This window comes from Polyodon spathula, chromosome 2 (genome assembly GCF_017654505.1).
Source record: "Polyodon spathula isolate WHYD16114869_AA chromosome 2, ASM1765450v1, whole genome shotgun sequence".
NCBI lineage: Eukaryota > Metazoa > Chordata > Actinopteri > Acipenseriformes > Polyodontidae > Polyodon > Polyodon spathula.
Genome location: NC_054535.1, coordinates 59,728,189 through 59,744,744, shown reverse-complemented (window position 1 = coordinate 59,744,744; position 16,556 = coordinate 59,728,189).

Below are 16,556 nucleotides of genomic sequence, written 5' to 3'. Positions count from 1 at the left end.
TTGGGGTGTGACGTAGGAGTTCGCACAGAGAATTAAAGTTGGCTGATAGGCCTATGTGTTTATTTTTTTTCAGTAGTATTTGTGATTATATACCTTGTTAGTAAACTGTTTGTTATAATCTTTATAAACAGCAGCTGTGAAAGAAATGCAACCCCCCCCCCCCCCCGGTAAATGGAACTGTTTGTTTTGTAATTGACACTCGATTATTATAAAGCTTCAGCTACGCAGCTCTGATTTGATCATGTGTATTTTGATTGACAGTACAACTTTGCCGCGATTTATTTTTTAACCACCAGGAGAAGAGTTTTTTGTTTTAGTTTTTCGATAACAGACTTTGAAAAAAAAAAATGGGTCTGGGCAAAGATATTATAGAATATCTTTGGTATGGGCCCCAGTAGACGCTGGGCCTGGGTGCAGTCATATCCCTCTCCTGGACACTCATCCGAAGCAGTCTTTTGAATCCCTGCATGTCGTTTAACTGTAAGAAAAGTAAATAATTGTGTAGGTGAATTAATAAAACCTGCCATAAACAATTTGTAACAAGGTCTGCTATTTTGCCCATTACAAAAAAACTATGTCTGTTACTGTAGGTTATACTAGAGTGAATCGATTTATTGTTCACAAATCACTTTGTTGGCAGTTGATACATCTTATTTTCGAAGTTGGAAAATATCAGTGATTTAAATAGCTCAACAATTGCTTCTTTTAAAAGCATACAGCCACACAAAGTTGGGTTAATGTTTTGTTATGGAAATTAAACAACTTGAACGTCCGATGAATTCAAACGTTTGATAGATAAAACAATATCTTTAACAATACAAATCTGTAAACAAGCAAAGTAACCTATAGGTGGCTTGGGCCATGTGTGTGTGTGTGTTTGCGGTCTGACCACAACACGAGAGGATCATGCCTCTAAGATATAATCTAGTGCTAAAACCTAACAAACACAACTGTCAAATACAGGGTGCTCATGTTGAAATCACAAATGTATTTGTCAGTATATTTAGTTTGTATCGGCCTCATATGAGCAATACAATGTATTTCATATTACATTCCAGTGTTGCCTCAACTCGCGCTCTTGCTGTAAAATTATCAGTCCATACTGGCCATGTCTATTAAGCCAATTGCACGTCCAAATTGATCTACTCTGCATTTTCTTCTTTTTTTCTGTGCAAAACAATGCACAGACAACAGCGATTGCCTTCCCGCTTGAGTCCATGATTGTCCCGAATAATGTCTACGATTCTGCAATGAAAATAGGTGCAGTCCGCGACAAGATATCTTGTGTAGTGTGTGTCGCTTGCAATCCCTGATCTACAGTGAGAAATCGTAGCTCAATCAGTAAGTGTGAGTGGCGCTGTGTCTCCCCATTGCAAAATTCATGCAGTGTAAGCCCGGCCTAAGTGGCTCAATCCACACAGATGAAACACTTCTCAACTTTTCCTGTCCATTTATCACATACTGTTCTTTCACACTGGGCACAGATATCAGAAGTTTTAGTTTTTATTACATTTAGCTACCTGGCATTGTTTTTTCTTTCGTGTGTCACTGGGTGCAGCACTGAATCCAGGTTGACCTGCATTTGCCTGCTGCTTTGCAGTTTTCTGATCAAAATGTTTCTGCCAAAGCACTGTGACTATCTTCAAGATAAAATCTCTCCTACTGATATTTTCCCTGTCCATTCCTTGTACAAAATGAAGGAATTGATGGCTGCCAGGTCCAGTACATTTTAAAATACAGTAACTGGCCACCGCAGCGAACCGACTTTCACTGAGTACTGACGTGCCATCTGGTCTAAACCGTAGAAATCCAGAGTCTCCATTTTTTTTCTTTCATTCTTTATTGGCTTGCACTTATAAACAGTTAATGTAACACAGTCATTGTGTTTCAAAATTGTACTGGAGTACAGCTGTGGTTTCAAGTTTTGCACAGATGGTTGAAGTTCTCTTCTTGCTTTGTTCACTGTTCCAACCAGGCTGTTTTTTTTTTTCTTCAACTCTTGCCAATCATCATTTTGTACCCTATGTGCTTCTGCTACAGTAAAGTGTTGAATGTGGTGTAGCATTCGCATATTGATCAATAAATGAAAAGCAACGAGTGATATCGATATTGCATTTTGCATATGGCGTTGGACCAAACATTTTCAAAACATTTTGTGCAGCTCATCTTCCCACAGCGTCAGCACCAAGATTTATAATTTCCCAAATAGTGCCATCCTTCCCAGTCTCCTGAATGCCTGTTCATGCTGCGATGCAGCTGGAGTTGCTGTCCTTGGTACTGCTGCAGATGAAGGGGTTGGCATGGCTGGCACGTCTGCAGCTGCTGCAGGAGACGATACAGGCACTGCAGAGGATTCCTCAGGACTGCTGCTTCTGACAAGACCTCTTCTGTGCCACATCAACAAAAAATGTCAGATTTTCTCCAAGTACATTTCAATTTATTTGATGACTCCAGCATTCGTGCAATCTTGGAGCATGAAGACAGTGACAGTTTAATACCAGAACCACCTACAAAAAAAGAAAAAAACTGAAACAGAGAGTACAAGACACCTCTCCCTCAGAACTAAATACAATAAAAGCTAACTGTTTGGGTTATCTCGGTTTTTAATAATTGTGCAACACAAAAAAAAAAAAAAAAAAAGTTCACATTGACTGGAAAACTTCTGAGAATATATTCAGTGTTAAAAGGCATTTCTGTGCCGAAGTGGAAACAGCAGAGTGAACAATACTTGCTCACTGAACAACATGATTGGCACCAGACTTAAACACATCTCCTGCAGTCTCTCCCCTTACAGCACCGTGAAGTGTGGCTGGACACACAGCTAAACAGTGCCGGCCGTGGTAGAAGGGTTTGCGAGAATTCAAACCCACCTCATTTATAGTCAATCTAGATGAAAACTGCCAAAGTGGAGCCATAGAAAAGCCAAGCGGAGATATATAAAGAGCAGCACAGAGGTTTTAAGTCACTCGACCTACTGCCTGGTGCTTCGCCCCTGGGTGTGCGGTTATCCCAGTTTATAATTCAGGGCTGGCAATGGAATGTGAAACAAGCAATGTGATTGGTCGAGCAAAGTTCCAGCTGTCTGTACATTGAATGGATAGCCTTGTCACATATTCAAAAACACCGTGCTGCCTCACAGAATTTAAAGTATCGGTAGACATCTTGTTTACAGTTACAGATTTACAGTAACTAGAAAACTGAGTGATCAATTACCACAAAAAAATCTCAAAACTAGTAAGTAGACATGCCAAAATACCCATTCACACAGCACGAAATTGCACAGTCTATATCAGTATAATACCATCATAACCCTTTCACACAGGCAAAGGGATCAATTGAGTACAGCTTTCAAACCTGTCAGTCAACAGATTGTTGTTATGACAAAAGCGATTCGCCCATAATTTAAAGTGTCACACACTGTCCCTTCTATTTGTGAATTTGCCTCGTCAGCCCGTAAAGTTAACAATTCCTTAATGTATTCCAGACTCCAATTACTACCTTGTTCTTGATCAGCTATTGTATTGAAAATGAAAGCGTGTAACACCAACGACAAAAATACCAAACACGTCTGGTATACATGCAGTCAGTGGGATGTTCACTTTCAATCCACAACCAATATAGTGCTTCAGTGCTGATATAGCCTTTCACACAGGAGTTGAGACAGTTCAGTGCCATCTCTCAGATACGGCATAAAATATGATGGCTCTGTGATGGTATAGGCAATTCACACAGACCAATATGCCGCATCAGTGCCGTTTCTGAGCCGTCATAACTCATCTGTGTGAAAGGGGTATAAGATATTCTAATTGTCAGAATTTATAAAAAATGAGTCAAACCAATAACACGATAAAAATAATAATAATAATAATAATAATAATAATAATAATAATACCAGTAAATATTTTTTATTTTATTTTTTTTATGAAAGTTGGGGCTAAATATACTGTACATCAAGTACAGGCAGCTGCAAGTAATAAGGCCTACCAAGCCCTGAGCGACCAGTACGCCACAGACTATGACCTAGTCAAGCATGCTATCCTCTGTCGTCTGAACATCACCGCGGAGACCCACCGGACGGGGTTCCACGAGTACCGGAGAGCCCCGGAGACACGCCCCAGGGTGGTGGCACAGAGGTTGTGTGACCACATGGTCCATTGGCTGACCCCAGAGAAGAAGACCGCTCAACAAATGGGGGAAGCCATTGTGGTGGAACAATTCTGCCATGTGGTCGGCGCCGAAACCCAGGCGTGGATACGGCGCCACAACCCTGACACCCTGGAGGAGGCGATCAAATTGGCCGAAGATTTTGAGGACTCCTTGACGTCGGCCCAGGTCGGGATCCTGTCAGTCCCTGCCCTGCTCAGGAACCAACCTCTCCCTCCCTCTCCTCCAACACCACCATCATCACCCTCGTTCCAGACACCCAGACCTCCCAGACCGCCGACCCTGTTGGGCCCCCTTGCCTCCCCCCCATGGAGAACGAGGATGGCCCCCAGCTGGGGTAGAGGTGTTGCCCCTACCCCGTTGCCCTACCAGCAGCAGGACAGATATCTAACCTATGCCCCCTCTGTCCCCCCACTCTGTTTTAGGTGTAACCAGCCAGGACATAGGGCCAGGTCATGCCCCGCTGCCATGGAGTGTGACGTGGCTGCGTGCAACTGGACACCTGGAACGGGTAAGCAGGGGGAAAATGGTTGGGAGGGGCCCTGTCTGATTGACGTGGTTTTAGGGAATGTGAAAACCCAAGCGTTAGTGGACACAGGGTGTGAGCAAACCTTGATTAGGACAGCTCTCTTGGGCGGTGTGTCGTGGCGGCCACAAGGTCAGGTGGCCATCTCCTGTATACATGGAGACACGGCGGCATACCCCACCCTAAAAGTATATTTATCGGTAGGACCGATAAAATGTCACCTTGTAGTCGGGGTGGCGGAAAGTTTGCCACACCCAGTTATTCTGGGCTGGGACTGGCCAAAATTCAAAGAATTAATGCAAATAATGGCAGTCTCAGCCACACACGTAAACGTGGCAGAAAACGAAAACAAGGAAAGGATTAGTGATATGTTTCCTTTTCATACTGAAATGTTTTCCCCTCTGTTCCGTCCTAGAAAAACAAATAAGGAGAGACGGACCGCGAAATGGGAGGGAGCGTCTTTGAGACAAGGCTGGGGTCTGGTGGGAGAGTGCTGTAATGGTAACAAACGTCAGTCGAAGGTAATGGGAACGCAGTGTGACCGAGAGAGCGAGGTTACTGGGCCGACTAGGGCAGAGGTTATTTCAGCCCCTCGCAATGTACCGGACCCGTGGTACTCAAGCGCGGACCTAGTGTGGGGCCAAAAGAACGACCCGTCACTGGTGCACGCTTGGGGGCAGGTCCGGTCCATTGAAGGTAAGGATGTTGATGGCGCTGGGCCGCTAGTATATCCACATTTCAGTATAAAGGGGCAATTACTATATAGGGTAAACCTAGCCGCGGGCACAGGACAGCCTGTAACACAATTATTGGTTCCCCCATCTTGTCGGACCGAGGTCATGAGGCTGGCGCATGATATCCCTTTTGCGGGGCACCTCGGAGCCGAGAAGACGAGGGAACGAATATTGACTCAATTCTATTGGCTCGGTCTTCATACTGATGTGTCGAAATATGTAGCCACATGCCCAGACTGCCAGCGAGTAGCGCCGGGTCGAGTGCGCCCCGCCCCTTTGGTCCCACTGCCAATTATTTCCACTCCTTTCGAGCGCATTGCAATGGACATAATGGGCCCTTTGCTACCTTCTGACTCTGGGTATACGCATATATTAGTAGTGGTGGATTATGCAACGCGATACCCAGAGGCAGTTCCATTGAGGTCCACTAGTGCAGCTGCAATAGCCACCGAGTTAGCACAGATTATGGCTAGAGCAGGGATTCCCAAGGAGATTTTGACTGATCACGGAACCAATTTTTTGTCCAATACGTTACAGCAGGTGTACAAAATATTGAAAATACGTCCCATCAGGACGTCCGTTTATCATCCCCAATCGGACGGTTTGGTTGAACGTTTTAATCAGACCTTAAAGTCGATGCTGAGGCGATTTGTAACACAGGAGCAGAAACATTGGGCATCGCTTCTTCCCTACCTCCTTTTTGCGGTGAGAGAAGTGCCGCAGAGTTCAACGGGGTCCTCCCCCTTTGAGCTCCTGTACGGCCGGCAGCCTTGCGGCATTCTCGACCTGCTGAGGGAGGGGTGGGAGGAGCACAAAGGCTCGTCTAAAAATGTAGTGAAGTATGTGCTCCTACTCAGAGATCGCCTGGATTTGGTCGGTAGTTTGGCCCAAGACAACCTCAGATTGGCTCAGCACCGACAACAGCAGCATTACAACAATGCACGGATTCGAACCTTTCGACCAGGGGACAAGATAATGCTGCTACTTCCCTCATCAGAATCGAAACTGTGTGCTAAATGGCAGGGGCCGTATGAGGTGATTCGGGCCATAGGGAAAGTAAATTATGAAATTAGACAGCCCGATCGCCGAAATGAACGTGAAATTTATCATGTCAATTTGTTAAAGCCCTGGCAGGCAAGGGAGGTCTTATTTATAGCCCCAGGCAATATGGAGGATGATTTAGGTCCCTTTCCAGAGACCCCGAGCACAAGAGCGATTTCCATGGGAGAACAATTGGTTCCGGATCAGCAAAGAGAGCTGTGTAAGTTTATTGAGGAGTTCAGCGATGTTTTTTTCTGACATGCCCGGCAGAACAAACTTAGTTGAAAAAGACATTATCTCTCCCCCAGGTGACCCAATGCGAGAGAGACTGTACCAGATCCTGGAAAGTCGGCAGAGTGGCGTTCGCAAAGAGGTATGGGACATGCTCGAGCTTGGGGTGATTGAACCTTCCAGGAGCGAGTGGTGCAGTCCGATCGTCATAGTGGCTAAGAAAGACGGCACCAACTGCTTCTGTGTGGATTTCAGAAAGGTGAATGCTATTGCTAAGTTCGATGCATAACTCATGCCTCGGGTCGACAAACTTTTAGACAGACTGGGAAAAGCGAGGTTTATTTCCACTCTGGACCTGACGAAGGGATACTGGCAAATCCCTTTAACCCGCAGCTCCAGAGAGAAAACCGCATTTTCAACACCAGAAGGGCTGTTCCACTTTAAAACCATGCCATTTGGGCTACATGGTGTGCCCGCTGCCTTTCAGAGACTGATGGACCAGGTTTTACGCCCACATCATGAATATGCAGCAGCGTATATTGATGACGTGGTGATATACTGCTCCACCTGGCGAGAGCATTTGGCTAGGGTTACAGCCGTTCTTCAGTCTCTAAGCCCGGCTGACAGCTAACTTGAGGAAATGTGCGTTTGCCAAAACAGAGACTCAATATTTGAGATTTTTAATGGGGAATGGAAGGGTGAGACCTGTAGTCACCAAAATGCAGGCTTTGGTTGATGCAGCGATCCCCAAAACCAAGACTCAGGTGAGGTCACTACTGGGCTTAGCCAGTTATTACCGCCGCTTCATCCCTGAGTACGCCACTGTGGTTAACTCGTTAGTCGAACTCACCAAAAAGAGTGCTCCAAATGTAATTAAATGGTCAGCTGAGTGTCAGGGGGCATTTGATACTATTAAGCGTACACTTTACCAGGCTCCCACTCTTATCACACCGGATTTCACCAAGAGATTCATCCTCCACACCGACGCATCAGATGTAGGTTTGGGTGTAGTCTTGTCCCAAAAAGTAGCAGGAAATTTTTACCTCGGGAACGTAACTACTCCGTAGTTGGAGCCACAGTCAGTTTACACTTTCAACGGTGATAAAAATTGCTAAGGACCTCTTTAGCATTAGTTATATAATGTATCATAATCTCAGGGTATACTGTCTGTCTGTGTTTAGAGTTTTTAATATATTGACAGAGCCATTTGACCAATTGTGCTGAAATTTGCCAAGAAATTCTTTTTAGCACTGGCTATTGAGTGTGTCATAATCTACGGGTATAGGAGGCATCCTAATTGTCAGTCTTTGGCATATGGAAATACATTGGAGCTGGTGGATATACAGTAGGTCATGCAATCAGTTGTTCGTGTTACTGATTACTCTAATTGTTGAACTGCAGCTGTGGATGAATATCACTTTTTTTAAATGTATATTTTTCCTGCTTTTGCAGCCTTTTTATTTGAAAAGGAGTTCTTCAACATCACCTGAAGTTGATACTATGGGAATCACATGGACTGTGAAGGAGAAAATGACATCATATTTCTACAGGTTATTTCATTGCTTTGCGGGAAAGCATTATACCAGTCAGCAATTGTGGGTGTTTAATTTCCCCACCATTATGAAGGTGTATACAGTTATGATTAACAGGCTTTCAGAGAAACAAATATCTGTACAAGAAAACATACAAAAACAGTGTATTCACTGCAATCTGACATAAGTAAAATTGAAACAGCTATAAACCAAAAGAAAATTGAGAGTCTTTTATATTTCAAAAACGTTATATTGATTTTAAAATCATCTCTAATACCTGTAAATTTTTTGTGGTTGGTGTTTTAAGTTCATTTGAATCCTATTACAGTGAGCTCAAGATAATGTGGCTTCTCCAAGGCACCAGACATCAAAAGCTAAGGCAAGAAACCCTGCATAGAATCAATAAGCACTTTATTCTGCTTGAAGGAGACCGAGCAATAAGAACTTACAGGAAACCGGGAATGTAAAATACTCCTTCATACTGCCAGCACAGAATATACAAACATAAGTGTTACAAATGCTGGTGGAGACCATCATAATTCAGACAAACTCTCTTTAGGAGATTTGCCTTACAAGTTTTAAGTCCAAAAACTATGTGACCTATTCGCTCCATTTTTTTTCAGGGTCAAGTAGCTATAGCCATGTACCACCATACCAAACTGCAAGTGATTTTGTGCAACAGTTTTTGTTTTATGGGCTGTTAAAGTACTTGGCAGATGTTAAGAAATAACAACAGTGATAATCCTGTCATAAGAGCGATCAAAGGTCACGGACAATGACTGTTTTTGATAGAATACATATGGGTTTCTATATGTGTTCCATTGTAACAGAGGCCCTATTTGCATTCTACAAGGAGTTATCGACTACATTCACTTTTGACCTCTGATGTCATAAACATGGCCAGCATTAACAAAAAGTTTTTCTTTGAATAACTTTTAAAGATTGACCATTCATAAACATGTCCAGCACATTTCAGAGCTCTAGCATAAGCAGTTTTGGAGGAAAAGAGTTTTGAAAATGACCAAAATTTAGCAAAAATCAAACATAGCTGCCAAACCACATGCTTCATTATGGATCAGGGTCAACTTCCGATAGGTATCAATCAACATTCCAAATGGCGAGTCTCTGCGTGCAATGGTTTTCATTTTATGGACTACAGCACCAGAAGCTGTAATTGAAAATTGTCATATTTCAGTTATAGGAGGAGCAGCTGATCGAGATAGTCCAGTCTATACAGACCGTTGAGTTCTTCCATGGACCTTAATGTGTTATTATTGGTTTCTTGTCTTTAAAAACCACAGCCATGCCAGCAAAATCATTTGGGGAATGCGAAACCACTGGCCAATCACTGTCAATCAGTGATTTGATAATGAAGTACGGTGCAAACATCATCAATAGTGTTTTCCATAAAGTGGTTCTAGTTAATTGGGCCATTTTGTTCCCTTTCTTTTTTTCAGAATTTGTCTGTCTCTCTTTGATATGAGTTTGTAATTTTTCACCATTCTTTCTTAGTTTTGCTAGAAGGGCTCGGTTTGAAATGATCTATATTGCAGTAATCAATGAACTTGCTGCCAGAATTGTTCGGATCATTTTGTCAGCAGCTTCTTGGTCAGCTATGGCTATTCCTATGGAAGTCGCCACATACATAATCAGTCTTACCAACATAAAAAACCCAATACTCAATTCCATTTTGTATTTTACCAACATTGGTCCTCTATATAAAGACATTACTCTAGTAATTCCTTGACATCATAACATTATCTGCCCCCTTATACCACAAAGGATCGATATAATCTGATATTGCTTGTAACCGTGATATTTTTCCCACTAACCCCATTAGGCTGTGTGGTCTGGTGGTTAAAGAAAAGAGCTTGTACCAGGAGGTCTGACCCAGAGCAAGTCACTTAGCCTCCTTGTGCTCTGTCTTTTAGGTGAGACGTTGTTGTAAGTGACTCTGCAGCTGATGCATAGTTCACACACCCTAGTCTCTGTAAGTCGCCTTGGATAAAGGCATCTGCTAAATAAACAAATAGTTTAATAAGTGACCTTCCCGATTTGTTTCTTACATTTGTCTTTCTTTAACAGCCACTGACAGCATAAGGCTAGAGCACACAGTAAAGTAGCCACGATGAACTGAGCTATCGTTTTCCCTAGTTTAACCCTTTCAGGACAAGCATTTTTAAGTGGGATGCTCCCCTGGGACCAGGTGCTTTTTGTCTGTAAAATTCACTAAAACTAATTTTTTTACCGCAGCATCTTGCAAATGGTGTCTTTTTTTAAGAACACATTGGGGAACATTAGAAAGTACTTCAGAAACCATACAATCTTTTCTTTTTTTTCAACACAATTTTTTTAAAGTTATTTTTATTATGTATTCTGCTCAGAGATACATGTATAAATAAATGCGTTAGTCTATGACCCGAGGGACCTTACAATACTTCTTGAAAGTTTTGTTGAAAAATATTGATGCTTGAGCAAATTACATTGTTTCACCTGAGTGATTTCAATGACATAATACACGTTTATTTTCAGGGTCTTTATATGTAATAATGGACAATATTACTCTTGATTTACATAAATAAAATCATTAATTTTAGTTACTCATTTCATTATTATCAGTAATAAGGAAAAAAAAAGTATTTGATACATTTAGTTCATGAAATAGTATCAGCTTATATCCAGTCGTTTTTTGATATTTATAAATGTTGTAAAAACATATATAAGAACATAAGAACATAAGAAAGTTTACAAACGAGAGGAGGGCATTCGGCCCATCTTGCTCGTTTGGTTGTTAGTAGCTTATTGATCCCAGAATCTCATCAAGCAGCTTCTTGAAGGATCCCAGGGTGTCAGCTTCAACAACATTACTGGGGAGTTGATTCCAGACCCTCACGATTTTCTGTGTAAAAAAGTGCCTCCTATTTTCTGTTCTGAATGCCCCTTTGTCTAATCTGCATTTGTGAACCCTGGTCCTTGTTTCTTTTTTCAGGCTGAAAAAGTCTCTTGGGTCAACACTGTCAATACCTTTTCGAATTTTGAATGCTTGAATTAGGTCTCCACGTAGTCTTCTTTGTTCAAGACTGAACAGATTCAATTCTTTTAGCCTGTCTGCATATGACATGCCTTTTAAGCCCGGAATAATTCTGGTCGCTCTTCTTTGCACTCTTTCTAGAGAAGCAATATCTTTTTTATAGCGAGGTGACCAGAACTGCACACAATATTCAAGATGAGGTCTTACTAGTGCATTGTACAGTTTTAACATTACTTCCCTTGATTTAAATTCAACACTTTTCACAATGTATCCGAGCATCTTGTTAGCCTTTTTTATAGCTTCCCCACATTGTCTAGATGAAGACATTTCTGAGTCAACAAAAACTCCTCTGTCTTTTTCATAGATTCCTTCTCAAATTTCAGTATCTCCCATATGATATTTATAATGTACATTTTTATTTCCTGTGTGCAGTACCTTACACTTTTCTCTATTAAATGTCATTTGCCATGTGTCTGCCCAGTTCTGAATCTTGTCTAGATCATTTTGAATGACCTTTGCTGCTGCAACAGTGTTTGCCACTCCTCCTACTTTTGTGTCGTCTGCAAATTTAACAAGTTTGCTTACTATACCAGAATCTAAATCATTAATGTAGATTAAGAATAGCAGAGGACCTAATACTGATCCCTGTGGTACACCACTGTTTACCACACTCCATTCTGAGGTTTTTCCTCTAATCAGTACTTTCTGTTTTCAACATGTTAACCACTCCCTAATCCATGTACATGTGTTTCCTTGAATCCCCACTGCGTTCAGTTTGAGAATTAATCTTTTGTGCGGGATTTTGTCAAAAGCTTTCTGGAAATCTAAATAAACCATGTCATATGCTTTGCAATTATCCATTATCGATGTTGCATCCTCAAAAAAATCAAGCAAGTTAGTTAGACACGATCTCCCTTTCCTAAAACCATGTTGACTGTCTCCCAGTACCCTGTTACCATATAGGTAATTTTCCATTTTGGATCTTATTATAGTTTCCATAAGTTTGCATATAATAGAAGTCAGGCTTACTGGTCTGTAGTTACCTGGTTCAGTTTTGTTTCCCTTTCTGTGGATCGGTATTACGTTTGCAATTTTCCAGCCTGTCGGTACCACCCCTGTGTCAAGAGACTGCTGCATGATCTTGGTTAGCGGTTTGTAAATTACTTCTTTCATTTCTTTGAGTACTACTGGGAGGATCTCATCCGGCCCAGGGGATTTGTTTATTTTAAGAGCTCCTAGTCCCTTTAACACTTCTGCCTCAGTTATGCTAAAGTTATTTAAAACTGGATAGGAACTGGATGACATGTGGGGCATGTTGTCAGTATCTTCCTTTGTAAAAACTTGTGAAAAGTAATCATTTAATATATTTGCTATTTTTTTTTCTTCATCTACGATTTTGCCATTTGTATCTCTTAAACATTTAATCTCCTCTTTGAATGTTCTCTTGCTGTTGTAATATTGGAAAAACATTTTGGAATTGGTTTTAGCTCCCTTAGCAATGTTCATTTCTATTTCTCTCTTGGCCTTTCTAACTTCCTTTTTGACTTCCGTTTGCAGTTCTGTGTACTCTTTCTGCATACTTTCTTTTTGGTCCCCTTTAAACACTCTGTAAAGTGCCTTTTTTCGCTGAATATTTTATTTAATTGATCTATTAAACCATTTTGGCAATTTAGTTTTACATTTAGATTTGTCTACTTTAGGGATGTAATTGTTTTGCGCCTATAGTAGTACATTTTTGAAGAACAACCATCCTTTTTCTGTGGGTGTTTTCTCTATTTTACTCCAATCTACTTCTGTTAGTCTCTTTTTCATACCTTCATAGTTTGCTTTTCTAAAATTGTAAACCTTAGCTTTAGTCATTACTTTTGGGGTTTTAAAAAACACTTCAAATGAGACCATGTTGTGGTCTGAGTTTGCCAGTGGTTCTCTGACCTCTGTTTTAGTTATTCTATCTTCGTTATTTGAAAAGACTAAATCAAGGCATGCCTCCCCTCTAGTGGGTGCCTTCACAAATTGTGTTAGGAAGCAGTCATTTGTCATTTCCACCATTTCTATTTCATCCTTTGTGCTACCCATCGGGTTTTACCATTTTATTTGGGTGAAGTTGAAATCCCCCATTAGTATGGCTTCTCCTTTGCTACATTCATTTCTAATGTCATTGTATAACAGATTATTTTGCTCACCGTCTGAATCTGGCAGTCTATAGCATGTTCCTATTATTATGCCCTTTGAATTTTTGTCTGTTTTTCTGACCCATATTGATTCTGTTTTATTTTCTTTGTCCAGGTTTAACACCTGGGCTTCAAGATTGTTTCTTATGTATAGCGCTACCACTCCTCCTCTTCTGTCCTGCCTGTCTTTCCTATACAGTGTATACCCACAAATATTATATTCGTCCCCATCACTCACAGACAACCACGTTTCTGTAACACCTATCACATCATAGTTACTTGTTAGTGCAGTAGCTTCAAGTTCTAGAATACTTCTAGCATTTAGAAAAATACATTTAATGGTTGTCTTACCTGAGTTGTTGTTCTTGTTTTGATGCGGTCTCCCTTCTGTTTTTTTTTGTTGATTTCTCCCCCCTTCCTTTCTAGTTTAAATGCTTCTGAACCTGCTCGAGGATCTTTTCTCCAAATAGACTGGTTCCCTTGTTATTTAAGTGCAGTCCATCCCATTTATACAGATAGTCCTCGTTGTAGAATGTGGTCCAATGATCAAGATAGGTGAAGCCTTCCCGTGTGCACCACGTCTTCAGCCATGCGTTTTGATTAAATATGGTCCTTTGCAAGGTGTCGGTAGTATACCAGAAAATACCACAGTTTTGGTTTTCTCTTTTAATTTCCTTCCTAGCTCTCTGAATTTGTTTTGCAGGGATTTTGGTCTGTCTCTTCCAATCTTTGTACCGATGTGGACGACTACTACCGGGTCATCTCCTGTTCGTTCTAGGAGCCTGTCCACGTTTTCAGTGATGTGCTTGACCGAGGCTCCCGGTAGGGGGTCCAAGCTACGAATTGAACTTGCTGTGTTTCTCAATATGGAGTCCCCAACAGTCATGACCTCCCTTCTTTTTGCTGTCTGGTCACCACTGTGAATGGGGTCCTGGATGTTGTTCCTTTCATTCTCTTGTTGTTCATTCTGCTCATCAGAATTCTGAAGTGACTCAAATTTGTTGGTTGTTTTGATTTCTGGTGGTTGTGTTTGACGAAGTTTCTTTTTTCCCTGCTTCTGCCTACCTGAACCCAGCTGTTCTGACCTTCTATCTCCCTGGTGGCTTTCAGTCTGTTAGGGGTGATGCAGACTTCCATGAATTGTGGGTGTGCCAGTTCCTCAAGATCCTGTTGCTGTCTCACTTCTTCCAGCTCCATTTCTAGCATACTTACTAGTTTATGCAAATCCTGGATCACGCTGCACTTTACGCACACTTGGTTTAGCTCCGCTGGGTTTTCTCGGATTTCCCACATCAAGCAGGTGTCACAGATTACAGGCTTGAAGACCATGTTGAGGGTTTTTTTTTTTAAGTTTAGTTTCTTCTGCAGGTGTCAACCTGCTTTCAAACTGCTTCTAAACTGCTCTGTACTTTGCCACGCAAGGATGCAGGTAGGCGTGGCTCCCACTTGGAATGCAACCTGCTGGGGCAGTCTCATATCGGCAGCCAAATAGTTGATCACCACGGCTGCCGGGTTCATGAAGCGCACTGGGTAGAAATGTTGTTCCCAGCGTTCCCAACGTTCCCCATCTCTGGCCCACAGCAGGTCAACAACCAGTGGGAGGTCCTCCCCGCTCCACTCCGGGTCCGATACCCAGTCCAGCATCTCATCAGAGGACGGAAAAGGCTCTGTCTCCTCCCTCGTGGGCTCTTCCTCCTCTTCATCCTGCAGAAGTTGCTGCCACTTTCCTCTCTCACTTCTTCTCCTCATTTCTTTATTATTATTATTTTTTTTTTCCCCCACACACAAAACCCTCCCCCTTTTTTTTTTTTCCAAAAAACTGCAGTCCCTGCTCTGGTCTGCGTCTAGGAGGCGCTGGTAATCCCGCTTCTGACACCACGTATCACAAAGACGGCCGGAGTGGGGGATGACATACCAGAAACAGGAACCAGGAAATAAACAGATAGGTGGAGTTTTGGGAAAGCTGAGTGCTTGCTTGCGCTCAGCTTTTAATGAATTAACAGAACAGTAAATAAAAAGGTTGTAACAAACAAAAAACATAGGACACAGTACTGGTATCCAAAATAAACAGACAAACAAAACAGACTAACACTAAACAACGTGGTGAGCTGATATTTTACTTTACGTTATTATTTTATTATTATTACCTCTGTCTCCACACCCGATCTCCACTCAACGAACACACAACCCTGAAAACATGTAGCTTTTATGCATCTGTACCGAGACTCGATTGCTGAACAATTCCCCGTGCTCACATATTATTATATTTTACTTGCACGTAAAGTGCTGTGCAATCCTCGTGCCTTGTGTTACACAAACCCTTTTATATCCCCTGTACCAATGACTATACACCAACATTAACACACAACATACAACAGAAAATACACACAGGGGCTGGCACTTTGCCACACAGTCCCTCCCCTATCCATTGATGTGTGTTTCAAGCCTGCAGTGCAAAGTATGGTGGCCCTGTAAGTCTAGAAAAAGAAGTGCTTTTTTATCGTGTTTACATGATCGTGGTCCTAGAAGCCCACTTCAGTATGATGATGTTAACACAATCCCGGTCCTTAACATTGCTTACCTCACTGATGCAAGGGGGTACAGTCATTTCACTAGACCCTGACTCTCATTACCACATGCTTCAGTGGTGTTAATTAAGTTTTTCATCCTTATTTATTTTTCTTCTGGTGTAAATGGTTTGGCTGTCCAGATTTATGCAAATTATCCGTCCTTTAGATACTTTTTAGAAATAGCACAGGTAGCATAAGCATCAGCAACAGTACAGTGGCTTGCGAAAGTATTGACCCCCCTTGGCATTTTTCCTATTTTGTTGCCTTACAACCTGGAATTAAAATTGATTTTTATTTGGAGTTCATGTAATGGACATACACAAAATAGTCCAAATTGGTGAACTGAAATGAAAAAAATAACTTGTTTCAAAAAATTCTAAAAAATAAATAACGGAAAAGTGGTGCGTGCATATGTATTCACCCCCTTTGCTATTAAGCCTCTAAATAAGATCTGGTGCAACCAATTACCTTCAGAAGTCATATAATTAGTTAAATAAAGTCCACCTATGTGCAATCTAAGTGTCACATGATCTGTCACACGATCTCAGTATATATA